Source organism: Falco punctatus (genome assembly GCF_963210335.1).
Source record: "Falco punctatus genome assembly, chromosome: 1".
NCBI classification, from domain to species: domain Eukaryota; kingdom Metazoa; phylum Chordata; class Aves; order Falconiformes; family Falconidae; genus Falco; species Falco punctatus.
The window spans coordinates 3,467,793-3,481,700 of record NC_137580.1 but is presented as its reverse complement, the minus strand read 5'-3'; the positions used below and the strand labels follow the sequence as shown (position 1 = coordinate 3,481,700).

The 13,908-nt window shown below is 39.2% G+C and overlaps 1 protein-coding gene across 16 annotated transcripts in view; it reads right to left on the bottom strand.

The window, feature by feature from the left end:
* The window catches only part of TENM3 (teneurin transmembrane protein 3), a 437,496-nt gene that overhangs the window by 225,004 nt on the left and 198,584 nt on the right, over positions 1-13,908 (bottom strand). The window lies entirely within an intron of this gene.

The window sequence follows — 13,908 nt, the reverse complement described above, 5'->3', positions numbered from 1 at the left end:
AAAAAAGTAACTAAAACCCATTCTGTCACCACTGATACCTTCAGTTGAATGCTAAAAAAGAAGCAAAATAAGATGCATGTTTCTAAAAGATTGTAGGTATTGGACATCAGTGCTGCAAACAAAGGATGAAGTTATAGTTTAAGGCTGAGCTACTCTCATGGTCTGCCACCAAAAAGGGGACCCCCCACCCTACCTTTTTCCTGCTCCAGCCAGCCACTCCTGCTCACCGCCCGCCCCCCCACCTATCTGCATGGACAGCTGATTTGACTTGCTAACCCACAAGGTAGCCCTTTCCCCACCTACCTGTTTTCTTCTGGGTTATGCTTTTTGGCAGCAGTGAACTGTTAGCTCAAGATTGGCTTAGAGCATGACTCTACCCCAAGTCTTGGGGTAGCAATGAGGGGCGCAAATTTCCTTTCTCATCCTCTCCTGACCCTGAGCACAGACCTCATTGAAAAATCTTGCCTATTACACTCGTATGGAAAGCTCCCATATAATAGAAATGTTTTCAACCCTTGCACAAAAATCTTGTTCCACTTGCAAGAACTGAGCCCCTGAATGTTTGGATTAGTGAAGAACTTGCCTGTTCTAGTACCAGACCCTATGGTTTGAACCTCTTACACTGATGCTGTAGGTGGGACCTTTGCAAAATTTTATTGACATAAGCAGAAACTGTACTTCATACCTAATATTATCAACAAGCAGGACAGAGTAATAAGGCAATGCTCAATAAATGCAAAGCCTTGGATAGCCTGCAAATCTGCCAAGCAACTAGAAGTAACAGTGTGAGCTACCTGAAACTGTAGGTGACAAGCTTGAGAAACAGTGATGAGCAAATGGCAAGGCAGAAACTAAGAGAGCCTCCTTAAACCAGTATTCTCAAAGACACTGGAAGTACGAGGGTTTTGTTCCGATCTATGCAGCAATGCAGTTATTTGGGAAGCAAAGTTCAGTTGGATAACTTCATTTTCTAGCACACCACCTACACTTATTTGCAAAGAAGCCCTAGTATTTTATTTTATGCCAGTCATTTTATGCACCTGGTCAGGTTTTGAAGCAAAAAGGGAAGTAATAATAAAGCAGTTCTATAACAGGGATACTGAAATTTTAACTGCTCAGATATATGCCAATCATTTATAATTCACTCTTAACAAATACTTTCCTTTTAGGATTCATCTTACCTACTTCACAGATACAGACTTTGTGCAAAAAGTTTGGGTTTGTTTTTTTGTTGTTTGAGGAAGGCAAAACTAGCCAATTACAATGCCAATATGCATTTCTCATAATTAGCCACAGCCTCCATGGTATCTCTTTAGAGGTGCTCACAGGTAATCCAAAAGCATTTTGAAGCCATAAAGCATTACTAATTGAAACATTTTGAGGCTCATAGCTTTCCTTTAAGAATGCAGATTTAACCTTAGAATAAGTTACTTAATTATCCTAAATTTGAAGAGGATTTGATCCTTCCTCCCACATCAACTTGCAAGTGCAAAGCATAAACATACAGGTTCCAGTGCAAAGTTCCAAGTCCGGTGCAAAGTCCCGGTTCCTCAAGATAGCAAAGAAGCTACCTTTCATTTCCTAAATCAGTATTTTCCAACCTTGCCATCCACACCAATACAAACTTTGGATTAGGAAAGGCCAGGACTGAGCAGAAGAGCAGTAAAAGACACACCAAACACCACATCAGCAGCTGCTGCGGATTAAGTAGTGAGGAACTTCTTTGAAGTTAATCCTGCAACCAGTCCTGCTGAAGCCAGTATACACAACTCTCACTGGACAGCCTGCCTAAGCACAGCTTTTTCTCTCTGGTGACATTTACTTCACCCAAGACAGGATCTATATGGAAATCTGCAGGCCCATAAGTAAGTATGTTTTCTAGCACAGCACAGAAGTGAAAAGCAGTTTGAGGGTTGGGTTTTTTCTCTTTGCTCCCTGAAAAGGAATGGACACTCTTCCATAATCTCAAATTTTCACTGAGCCTAAACCAAACTAACAAAAAGGTGACTATGACCTGGGGAAGAAAGTAGGGATGGAGAGGAAGGCTGGAGGAAGGGAGTGCCCCAAGCCTTCATCCTGCTCTCCCCTTTAAACCAGCATATATTGCTTCAAAAAATACGTCTAGTTGCCAAGCTAACAGCCTGAATGAGAACTAAGCGGTCCAGTCCAGTCACAGACGATCCCAAGCCAAAAGCACGGCTGGCTCTGGTAAGACAATAAAGAGGCACCAAAAAGGAGCCCAAGTCTGGGGTGAGGAACAAAACAACACAACTCACCAAGAAACCAAGCAACCAAAAAAGCCCAAAGGGAAAAAATAAGGAAGTAAAAAAATCAGAGCAGACACGAAGGAGAAGGGAAGATTTCAGAACAAGACACGTGGAAAAAAAAGTGTGTGGCCTTCAGGCCATTTCAAGTGATCTTCTAGCGTGAGGTACGTTGGGCCACATCTCTCCTCTTGTGGGGCTGCCCCGCCACACCAGTAAGAATGGGTAACAGAGTTAACAACATAAAATCAGAGTTAAGCACAGCTCAGAAATATACCACAAGCTGTTCCTTAGTGGAAAAATCACCCTGCCCAGTACCACACTGGTAAGAAGAGCGTTTGAAAGAAAACTATACACCAGACACCAGAGGTAGGGGGAAAGACGAGGAAGGCATTTGCTCTTCCTGCTGTATGCTGTCTGGCAACTGCTTTTGTTAAATATGAGGCAAAACCAGCAGTTATTTTATTTGATCGTTTCTATACAGATGGTGTTTCTGTATTAAATTAATGAATGCATAGCACATTAGAGATATTAAATGTAAACTACATGAATTGAGGATGTTTTAACTTGAGGATGTATTGCTATTTTCTTCTCATTTTTAACATATTTCTGAAATAAACACAGGCCAGCTCAGAGTGCTACAAATAATCATACAAACTCTAAAACAGTACCCTGTTCCAGCTACTTGGATTTGTCTTTTTTTAAAAAAAATATATTCATGATTGAAAGAAATCAAACGCAGACAAATCCTGCCAGAAAGTGTTTTCGTAACAGAGACAAGTAATGCCTACACAAAACGCATCGCAAACACAAGCTTGTCATCAATGCCTTTCTCAGCTATGTTAGTCACCCTGAGACACAGCTTGTACTGCACACAGTCGTAGCACAGTGTCCCTGGATCACCATTAGACAAACCTCTAAATCCAGATATTATATCCTTATTACAGCACAGCAACATAAACTTCAACTCTCACCCCCCTTGTCCTCCCTGTGCTACGACCCTCCACCCTATCCCAGGCAGCCAGCTGAAGCAGAATTAAGCCAGGATTTAGTTCAGAGGGTTTTTTTGATTTTTGGTTTTGTTTCACTGAAAAGCTTTAGGGACAAAACTTGGTTTGAACTGCCAATATAGTGGAGAGAAGACTTTCAGGGCTGGAAATAACCATGACAGTGTGTGCAGGAGAAAATGTAACATGCAAAATCTCAGCTTCTCTCTGCAAGCACCTGTTTTAAGTCACTGGACCGACCCTATAGCAAACTCACTACATTTAAGGAGAATAGGGTAAAACTTTTTGGTTTAATTGATGATGCTTGTGTGTGTGGCCACTGTCAGTATTTTCCGTGCATATCAGTGTTTCTTCTTGGTTTAAAATACCCTCACGAAGTTCCTAGGGAAAAAAATAATGTGAACTAGTTGACAAGATATTTATCACTTAGAGGTTATATTTGTTATAAAAACTTCAAAAAAACAGATAAGCATGCATGTGATGGTAGACTAGTTTTCCTAATAGAAATGGGGAAAAAAAAAACGATACCTAAATAAACCCATTTATGCCAGTAAACGTTCTAGCAGGGATACAATCATACGGGCAGCAGAAGCAGAATTCAGTTAAAAATATGGAAGCAAAAATTCTTTCACTGAAATAATAGATGCTTCTATCACTGTGAATGGGGAGCAGGGCTATGTGATGCACCTCTGCTGACAAACATTTTGGGAAAAGTAAGCCCATAATGTGTGTTCCTGTAACAGCTACAGTCTACCAGAAATGAGAGCAAAGAGTTTATGGGTTTCTTCATTATATCCTTAACATGTTTTATGCAGTAATTCTAAACTTACAATCTCTCACAAGAAGTGATCCACTGTTTTGTTCTGGAAATCTATCTGCAGCAGGCAGCTAGGAACTGGCTGCCATGGTTTTAACGCGTTCTTGGTATTTACAAACTTTTAAGTTTATAATCAAAATGCCATTACTCCACATACTAACAAATGTGTCATTTTACAGTACTGAACTATATTTACACAGGCTACTAAACCACGGATTCTTCAACCATTTTAAGATTGTTTTATGACATTTTCAAGAATGCAGTGCCTGTAATACTTCTCATACCTCTACAGCATGAAGAAAAATACCGTCTATTAAAAATATTTCAGCTGACTAGTCTGACTTTCCAACTAGTCGATTTTTTATACCTACTCATGCAGGAATTTTGGCATTACGCAAAATGCCTTTTAGAAATGATGAAAGAAAAGCATTTTCCTGATCCTTGGAGCCCTACACATTTAAATTCTATTCATTACTAATTACTGTAATTTTATTACCCATTTTCCATTCATATTGTCAAAGATTATTTATTTTATTGGTTACAGATGTGAGTTTTAACATCTTAACATGAAAGATGCAAGTGTTAACATCACAGACAAGCACAAAAACGAGGACTCAGATTATTTTAATTTTTACTAGGAAATATACGAGGAATGTGCCACACTAGGATAAGGCATATCCCATTATATTTGGATTTCTAAGCCTCCTGGGGCTAAACTGTTCAATATTCTCTAAGGGATGGCAAGGACTACTGTTTTTACTGCATTTATTGTTATAAATATTACACCTATTTGTGATCTGAAACATATCCACACTTGTAACCTGTTGCTGTGGTGTCGGTATTTTATTATTCATATATTATAATGAAAATAACTTGAAACTTCCCACTCCTTTATGTGAATGATGGATTTAAAAATGTTCCCATTATCCCGCTTCCTGCAAAACAGCTTTCCAAATCCTCTTTCAAGAGTGTTTTGCAACAGAAAAAAACCGAACACGTTTGAGTGCTTGCGGTCAATTACAAAGTATGAAAGACAGAAGAGATGCCTCAGAACAACAGTTAACAACTCTCTCAGCAAATGGCTTTTCCCCCTTTCTCGAGGCTTTCCTAGAATGAAAAGGATAACAATTCTCAAATGCTGACCATCTGACTGGTACCTGCGATTAACATCACCACAACCCGCAAAATAAATAAACATTGTGTTACCTTATGATTTTAAAAGTTCCTGACCTGAGGAGGGACTGGCCAAGGTATTAAGACACATTAAACACAAACAAGACACCTGTTTCAGGGAACTCTACTCCAGCAGACAGCACTTCAAAGTTTACAGATTTGTTTACCTCTTTATTACAAACAAGCAAAAAGCTGATTGCTAGTTTCAAATACACTACCTCTTTAAAAACTGATTTACTCTTGTAGGCATGTAAAGACCTGCTAGTGCTGTAGCTGTAACACGGCAGGGAATTTGTCTACAGAACCAATGTGTCTCAGTCATAATCTCCTTCTGAAACATGAAAATCTAAAAGGTGCTTATTTCTGATTTTATTGCATTTATAATATTAAGTTATTATAGCAGCTCCTGGCATTACTATGCTGGAGCTGTCATTTCCACTATACACTTGGTTTCTCAAGCATTCATACCTTAGCAGTTTTAATTCATATCTGGCTGAAATTTGGTATACTAGTCAGCTTGCATACAAATTTCCTCTGAAAAGGTGGGGAAAAACAAGAAGCTTCAGGTTTCTTCCAGCTTGTTAATCCAAGATATTTTTATAGATGTTAAGAACACTCTAATTTATAATAATATTTTATTCTAATAATCACTGCCTTGGTCTATTGGTCTATTAGCGGTTTTCAACCTAAACTGCACCAGAGCTGTGCTGGCCCTGTGCCTTAGGTAGCTTCGCACCACAATGTGAAACTGGGGACACCAGAGTGTATCTTTGCAGAGACATTTGAATGCAGCGTGGCTGGATGCTCTCAACCAACTAGTTCACGCTTCTTGAACTGATTCTGGGAGGTAATGATCCTGATTTTGTAACAGGAGCTAGAAACTCCGAAGATTCAGACTTCAGATCCCATCTGTGACCTCTAACAGGTTTCTTTGTTTAATTCAGGTTGCACAGGGAACTTGAGCTGTCACTTACTACCCAAGTATTATGACAGTTTTATTACACATTCCTCAAATAACTCTAACATACCCCCAAAGTCTGAACACGTGTATAAAATTTTCCAATAACATCTATCACTTTTTGTATTCAAAAGTGAGTTCATTAAGCTCACTGGATGGCAGATGTGGTCTGAACAACCTAAGGACTCCTACTGTATGAGGCTGTACCTAAATGACTTTCAGGTTTTCTGTTAGTAGACACACAATAGCTCACAACAGCAGAGTTTTTAAGTATGGGTATCTGAAGTTAGAGGAAACTAAGAGTAGTAGTATCTTTCATGATCTTCTCTTTGGCACGACTCGGACATTACAAGAATAAAATATCAGAAAAATAAATATATGCAGTTAAGTCTTACTTAACAGGTATATGCATTGATTTGACACCAGTTTGCTTATACCACAGATGTGTAATTACACTGATTCCACAAACACTGTATATACCATCAACAATAAATTCTAAAATCTTCTATACATTTTATTATAGATGAAGCTTTTGTTTCTCTTTGTCAGAGTTATCCTGTTCATCTGCATTGGCACATCGACTTACGCTACCAGCGTGGAAAGAAGCAAGTTCACCACATGGAAGAGCACAGCAACTTAATAAAATCTGGCTTACATCATAGTTACTCGCAAATCTCAAGTATTTCTGAGAAAAGTATGTACTACTATTGCTATTTTTGCTATTCATACATTTTCCTAATTGATCAGACCAGTAAGATAATTCTCCTAAGTCAGCCAGACTTTTACCACGGGAGCTTCTTTTGAAAATACCAGCCTGTCTGGACGGAAGGCACATCAACTGCACAAGTGCACACATACCTGCCTCACAGAAAAAACTGTCACCTCAAAGCATGACACATCTTAAAGGCTGGCCACAGTGATAGTGAATTGCCTATTACCTGTTTGGCTGTGGAAAGTAAACAAGTATCTTCTCTTTCTGCTCTATTTTAATCCTACTGACATGGAAAAGAGCAGAGTTAGGAGCAGCAAAAGCAGAAGGTCTGTTTGCAGAATTACAAGCAGTACTTGAATGAAAGTGAGAGCTGTAAATGACTGATTGATAACTCAGCTGGCAAGAGTCCACTATTTTTAAAAAAATTGGCTCATGTGCTAATAATTTTCTTTAAACAGAGCAATGGTGGCTTTATAAAAGGAGATGCAGTTCCATCCAAAACAAAAGCTAGGTAGGTCATTCCTCTGCCACACAAAGATACCGAATCTCTCTATTTGATGTGATTTATAATTGACTTGGAACAGAGTTGAGAGCATTTCTTTAAGCTCTTCAAAAGGGAGTATTTATACACTTTTTTGACCAACTTAAAATCTAATTGCAGCAATAGTAATATCATTGTACAAAGGTTTATGACTTAAGATGGTGTATATGTAAGGGAAGACCTTGTTTCTATCAACTAAAAAAATAATGTATTGCATACATCTACACCCAGCAGAAAATACATCAACACACTTCTTGCTGCTTAATCATCTCACTTAAGAAACAAAGTGTGACCATTAGTATAAGCTGCAACATTTTTAGTTGTCTCAAAAAACATGGAAATGTGTATGAACATGAAGCAGAGCTAAACTTCTTTCAATCTGCTTTCATTCAGAACGGAGCAACAAATTTTGCAAGAACTGGTACATGCAAGGTAGTTAAGCATGCAGCCACTCAACTAGGCTGAGGGCTGAATGGGAACTGACGTTTCATACTCTTGCGTGGTTTTATCTTCTTAGTTTGTTTGTTTTGTTGTTTGGTTTTTTTTTTGTTGTTGTTTGTGGGTTTTTTTAAGCATTTAAAACCTCCTCATTATCCTAAATTAAGAGCTATATGACAAAGAAAGGTGGAAGTCCCAGCATAATTTGGGTGTCCCTAGAGCTGGAAGTGAATCTGTGGAATAAAGAGTTAGTAAAGTGGAGGTAACTGCTATCCTTTAAGAAAAGGGGGACATCGCTCCAGATCTGTCAGGACCACACTGAAAAGTGTTTCCCCTCAACAGCCCCATATAAAAATCACCAGAGAGAAAAAGAACAAAGAAATCCAGATATAACTGGGATGGTGGTCTGAAAAATATTCTGAGACAGACATACTGGGTGACTTTGTCCTTAAGTTTGTGTGGTTATGCTGGAAAGTGTTAATGGCTTCTGTCAAACACAAATTTGTTTCAAGCAGACAGGTGTGTCCCTGTAAGGGCTTTTGTTCTACCCTTTCCCTCTTAATCCTCCCCATGCATGAGCCTGAGGCTCTGTGTTTACATCTGTACTAACCCAACAGGAGCAGTGTAGTGCAAGCTTGCAGTGCAAGCACCGGCACACAATCATCAGTAACTTGTAACTGATAGTGTTCTTCCTGCCTTAATTTCAAGCTCTGATAACGAATGCTCTCCCAGATAACACCCACTCAATTTGGGGAAAGGTACGGACCAGGGACTGCTCCCAGTGGGTCACACAAGTGAGGTCCCCAGGCTGTTGGTGAAGGGCACATACAGATCCATACAGATCGGTGATGCTTGTACCACAGCAGTCAGAAAATGGACCGTTCCCTTTGTCAGCATAGACAAAGACTATGCATCTGTCTCGCTTCCTCTACAATTTAACTTCAGTGAAAAAAAAGGCACCTGGCTGGTCTCTTCTCTCCTTTTTTCATTGCTCTCTTCCACCACATTGCAGGACTTGGGAAACCTGAGAAAGGAGGGAATGCCTCATGGCTATAGCTGCTAGCCAGCAGCACACCACCCTACAGCTGCAAGCAGTTCTCAGCAGACAGACAACTGACACCTTCCAAAACTTCTCAAGTATTACTGCTTTGCCAGGCTTCTGGATTTATCAACACCCACAGCCTTTTACCTACTGAATTCTAGGACACTTTTTAAACAGTTTCTGGCAGCAATCAGGTATAATGTTAAAGAGTAGTCGTGTCATAACCATGAATACGAATGGAACATCAGCCAGCTGAGGATAGTGGACTCCTTCCCTTGGCTAAAACACACACCTACATGCATGCAAGCATATGATGTTTCAGAATAACACAGCTCAGTCCACAAATTATGTTACTAAAGGTTATAATTTCTATATAGACTATACCCAATAAATCTACTTCCATGGAACTATGGTAATTCTGCTAAAAAAGGGCCCACGGTACATCTTCATATTTCTTAGTAAAGACCCCCACGTAGTCCATCACATACGAGTTCAATACTGACCACATTCGGCACAAGAACACACATGGAAACTCCACCCACATATAAAACTGCACAAAACAAGACGGGGAAAAAAAATCCATCAAAGAATAGATTCTAGCACAAGCTCTGCTGTACGCTGCAGAGACCAAGCAAACACTCAGAAAGACTGATTTGTTGCCTGTTATTTTATGGGGTACAGTCACACTACAGGAAACAAAGGCAGACAATATACAAGCGAGATGAAGAATGCTCAGCTCTGCCCAGTTTCACTGAGACCACTGCAAGCAAAACAAACTACCTCAAAGGCAAAAACATAACTTAGTCTGATGTAGGTTTTTATTTTCATTCTTTTTTTCACCTCATGTAACTGGTTCTGCTTCCATGGCTCTGATCAGCAGTAAATTAGGATTAGGTAGAAAGGACTAGGATGACGGGATAATGTGAAAGCTGGAGGGCAAGAATCAGAAAAGAGAAATGATAAATAATACACAGGTCTCTTCTGTGAAAAGCTGGCTGACGAGTAACTGGAAGTACTATCCAAATGCCACTGATAGAAAAAATGATCTGGGGAGAAGGGTTTACATCCAGAGAGGAACCAACCGTCTGAAAAGTCTGTTTGAGATTCCTTTACCTCGGGGGGGGGGGGGGGGGGGAAGTGGTAAATATTGGAATCTTGCACAAATGAGGGAGTAGCAGGGTCTTCAGAATAAGACTGTTTGAAATGCTCTGAAGATGCCTATTTAATGTCATGCACCTTACTGTATGTTTTGGAGAAAGGACAGCTGTTAAAAAGAAACTCCTGGCAGTGAAATACATGCCCAGCTCCATAAACCAAAATGGTCAATGGAGGAGCAAAAGAAAAGGAAGACAGGGGAGGAAAAGAAAAAATCTTTGAGGTACTTCTAGGCTATGAAAAAGACTCAAATATTGACAGTGCTTTCAGCACACTTGTCAAGGAACTCTTCAGCACAAGATCCATCAGCTCACTGCTTGTCTCTTGGTTGATGGGAGAGATCTTAAGATTCAGTATCATTACAAGACAACGGACAGGCATATCTGTGCAGCGACCTTCCTGGAGTTATCTGATGAAAAAGTGAGTTCAACAGAGGGAGAAGTCAGAATTAGATTTTCAAACTCTGACTCTATGTGTCTGCCTTCAAAAGGCTTGTCTTCCGGATGGGCACGCGGAAACGCACACACATACAGATAAGCCTCCCACTTTATGGCAGAACACGATTGATAAGTGCCAGGAGAGTACCAAGGTGGAAGAAAGAATAATTAAAACAGAAAGAAAATGTAAGAAAACTCTTTATACTGCAAAGGTGAAGGGCACTTGCATCCTATAGGCAAGCAGATCAATAGGGCAAGTCTGTGAGGAACAAGGGGAACTTGGCATGAGTGAAAAGGGAGATTCTCTCTCCAGCTGGATGGTGCTTCACGCTGAGTACGCACTCTGGCTCTATGAACCACGGCCAATGACCACAATCCTAACGGACTGAATAAGAGGTCTCAGAGAAGTACCGCATAGCCACAGGTAATGTGCTGTCTCGCTGCTATAAAAAGCTGTGAGGAGACACAGCTATGAGATGCTTTCCAGCTCCAAAGACAGAGGTGTTGACAGGAAGAACTGCCGTGCCCTGCTTTCTTTTGGAAGATCACCTACACTTACTGAAGAATAAGAGATCACTGGTTGCAAAGTGGAAGTTAAATACATCTCTCTTCAAAATGGCAACATTTAATCAAAACTTAAGAACAAAAGGTATAAAAGCCACGCTTTGCCACGAAACAAGTAATATTTGCTCTTTTTAAGAAAAAGGGACTTCTACCAATTGTGCTGAGGTATTTTCCATAACCTCCAGGACGTTACCATTACAAGATGTGTCTTGCGGTGCAGCTGATATTTTTCTGGTCCTTAATTTCATTTTATTTCATCTAGATATACCGCCTGAGTCCAGATGGTCTTTAAAAATCTTACAGATTGTTCTTCCACCAGTGCAGATCTGTCATGTGACTATGCTATATGTTTTTTCTTTCTTTTCACCTTTTCTTATAAATCATTCCCTCTGGTCTCGAATAATTTTTAATACTCTGCCTTCAGTTTCAGCCAATTAACCAGTGTCTTAAGGTGCTCACGTTTGGATCCAGCTTTCCTGATAGCATCTTCCCTTGTATTTTTTACATTTGTTTCAAAGTTCCCTTAATAATTATGCCAACACCTGTACAGAGAGCACTATAAAAAGTACAACTAGCACCGAGGTCTTTTCAAAGCCAGAAATTTAAAATGGCACTGCTTGATCCAAATCAGTGTAGCTTTACACCAAAGAAAGAAACCATTTTCGAATGAGAAAAGACAGTTAAGAAGAAGGGAGGGGAAGATGGACAGTTGAGAGTACTTTGATTAAATATTTAAATTCACATGCAATAGTTGAAATTTTACTTTTGTAAGCTTTTAAGGCATGGACTGCCATTACAAAGCAAAGTGACATAGGAATTTAAGCATTAGTTATACAGTTCTAAATTATTTGTTTCCAGCTTAGCCACAGGCCTCCTGTGGTTTGAGTATCTTTATAAAAACATAAACACACACATGTTAAAACAAACAGTGTCCCTGCTGCTGAGGCTGGAAGTTGGCTTGCCTATCCTCATAGAAACACAAAGCAAGTTTATAAAGCAGTAGAATAAAAGCATGCATGAATAGAAAACAATGATTATCATTAAGAGATCCTTAAAGGCAGGTATATAACAGTCAACATTTTAAGGTCACCTTAACATTAGAGATATTTCTGTATCTCCCAAGCAAAAGGATAAATTCTAAAGTACTAAAATTTGCCATTATTAGAAAAGTTCCCTTCAGTGCTCAGCCTCTAACTCATTATCTGTAATTAAGGAAAATCAGATTTCAAAGCAACAAGAGGAGACTGTGATAAAGCTATTTGAAGTACTCTCTGGCAGGGATAAAGCCAGCAGAGAGGTGGCTGTCATAAAATAGCCAAATGGCTTTTTCCACCTCCATCAAGGTCATTTTACTGATGATGTGCTCAATAAGATGATAATGCATTTAACCACTTTCCTTGCATCTGACTTCGACCTTATTGCAAATCCAAATGGCCTTGTTTAACTACCCTGGCCTTTCAACATTTCCCTGAACAAAGATAATTAAGGAGATATACTGCCCCCTACTATCACAGGAATTGAAAGACAAATAAACTTTTAAGAGCACAGCCAGGTGTCTATTGCATTAATGTACAATGGTTAAGCAGGGGGTAAAATGAAATAATGGTTAAATAATTATAAAAGGTTAACGAAGTTAACTTTGTTACATAAGGCAATTCTGTTTTATTTAAAAGAAAGAACATAAAAGGCTTTCCAGGCTACTTTTTACAACTCCCTGGACAACAGTCTTTTTCTTTAACGCAGTTTCTGACTAAAGAGGGAGAATGTTCTGCAAGAATTAACAACTCTGAAATTTCTGTAGGTTTGGAACCGGCTGTATTTTGTACATGGGTACAATAATGTTTTATGAAAAAGCATGTCTATATGATTAAACCAAGAGCTGCTCTAATAAAAGAATTTCCGTTCATTTTTTTTCCTTTGTGTGTGGTCAGCAACTATACTAGAGATGCAAATTAAAGTAGTTTAAAAATTAGTTTGGCAGTTACGACAATGCGGAAGCTTCAGGTAATGCTTTCTCATGATTTATACAATGATGACAAATGACCAAATAATACCGTTCTACAATCGCAGTTACTTTCTTCTTTAATTTTTATTCATATATACTCTTGCATTCCAAAGCTTTCTCCAGGGCACTAATTCTTCTTCATTCCAAGGAAAAAAATAAACCCACGTCAATAGCACTTGGACTAATAACAATTGAAACATAATAAAAAGAATAAAAAAAAGCAGGCAAAGCAGTTAGATGCTCTTTTTGTAGTTGCATCCAAGAGATCTTATTTTAGATCAAACATTTTTTCTTCTAAATCTGTTTTTCTTTCAAGCATCCGAGAAATATTGTTGTATAGGTCTGAATCCTCTTCAAGAGCCAGAAAGAGGCAGAACAGCAAGTTGTATCAGAAAGATAAAACCACGCAACTCACTGTTGATGTGACACTAGACATCTGAGCTTGCTGCTACTGCAAAAATTGCCGTTCCTTGGCCACACAAAACGCAGTATGCAGAAAACCTCTTCCAAGTTATTTAATCAGTTTCACCATAACACAGTCCTTCAGAAATGACAGTATCTAGCTTCGCCATTTTGTCAGGCCACCATTACTTTGAGCTGTAGATGTAGTTTGTCCAAATTTCAAAGCACGAAATGAGAACTCTACCACTTTCTTACATTTAAAGGACTTGCTTCATAAACCATCTACTTTATAGCAGTTTACACAAATGTTTGGATAGATGGTTGCCCTAGCCAGTCCCAAAAGAAGACTGCTCACCTTGTTGTTACCCGCAGTAAGGTCTGAAGTTTTCCTGT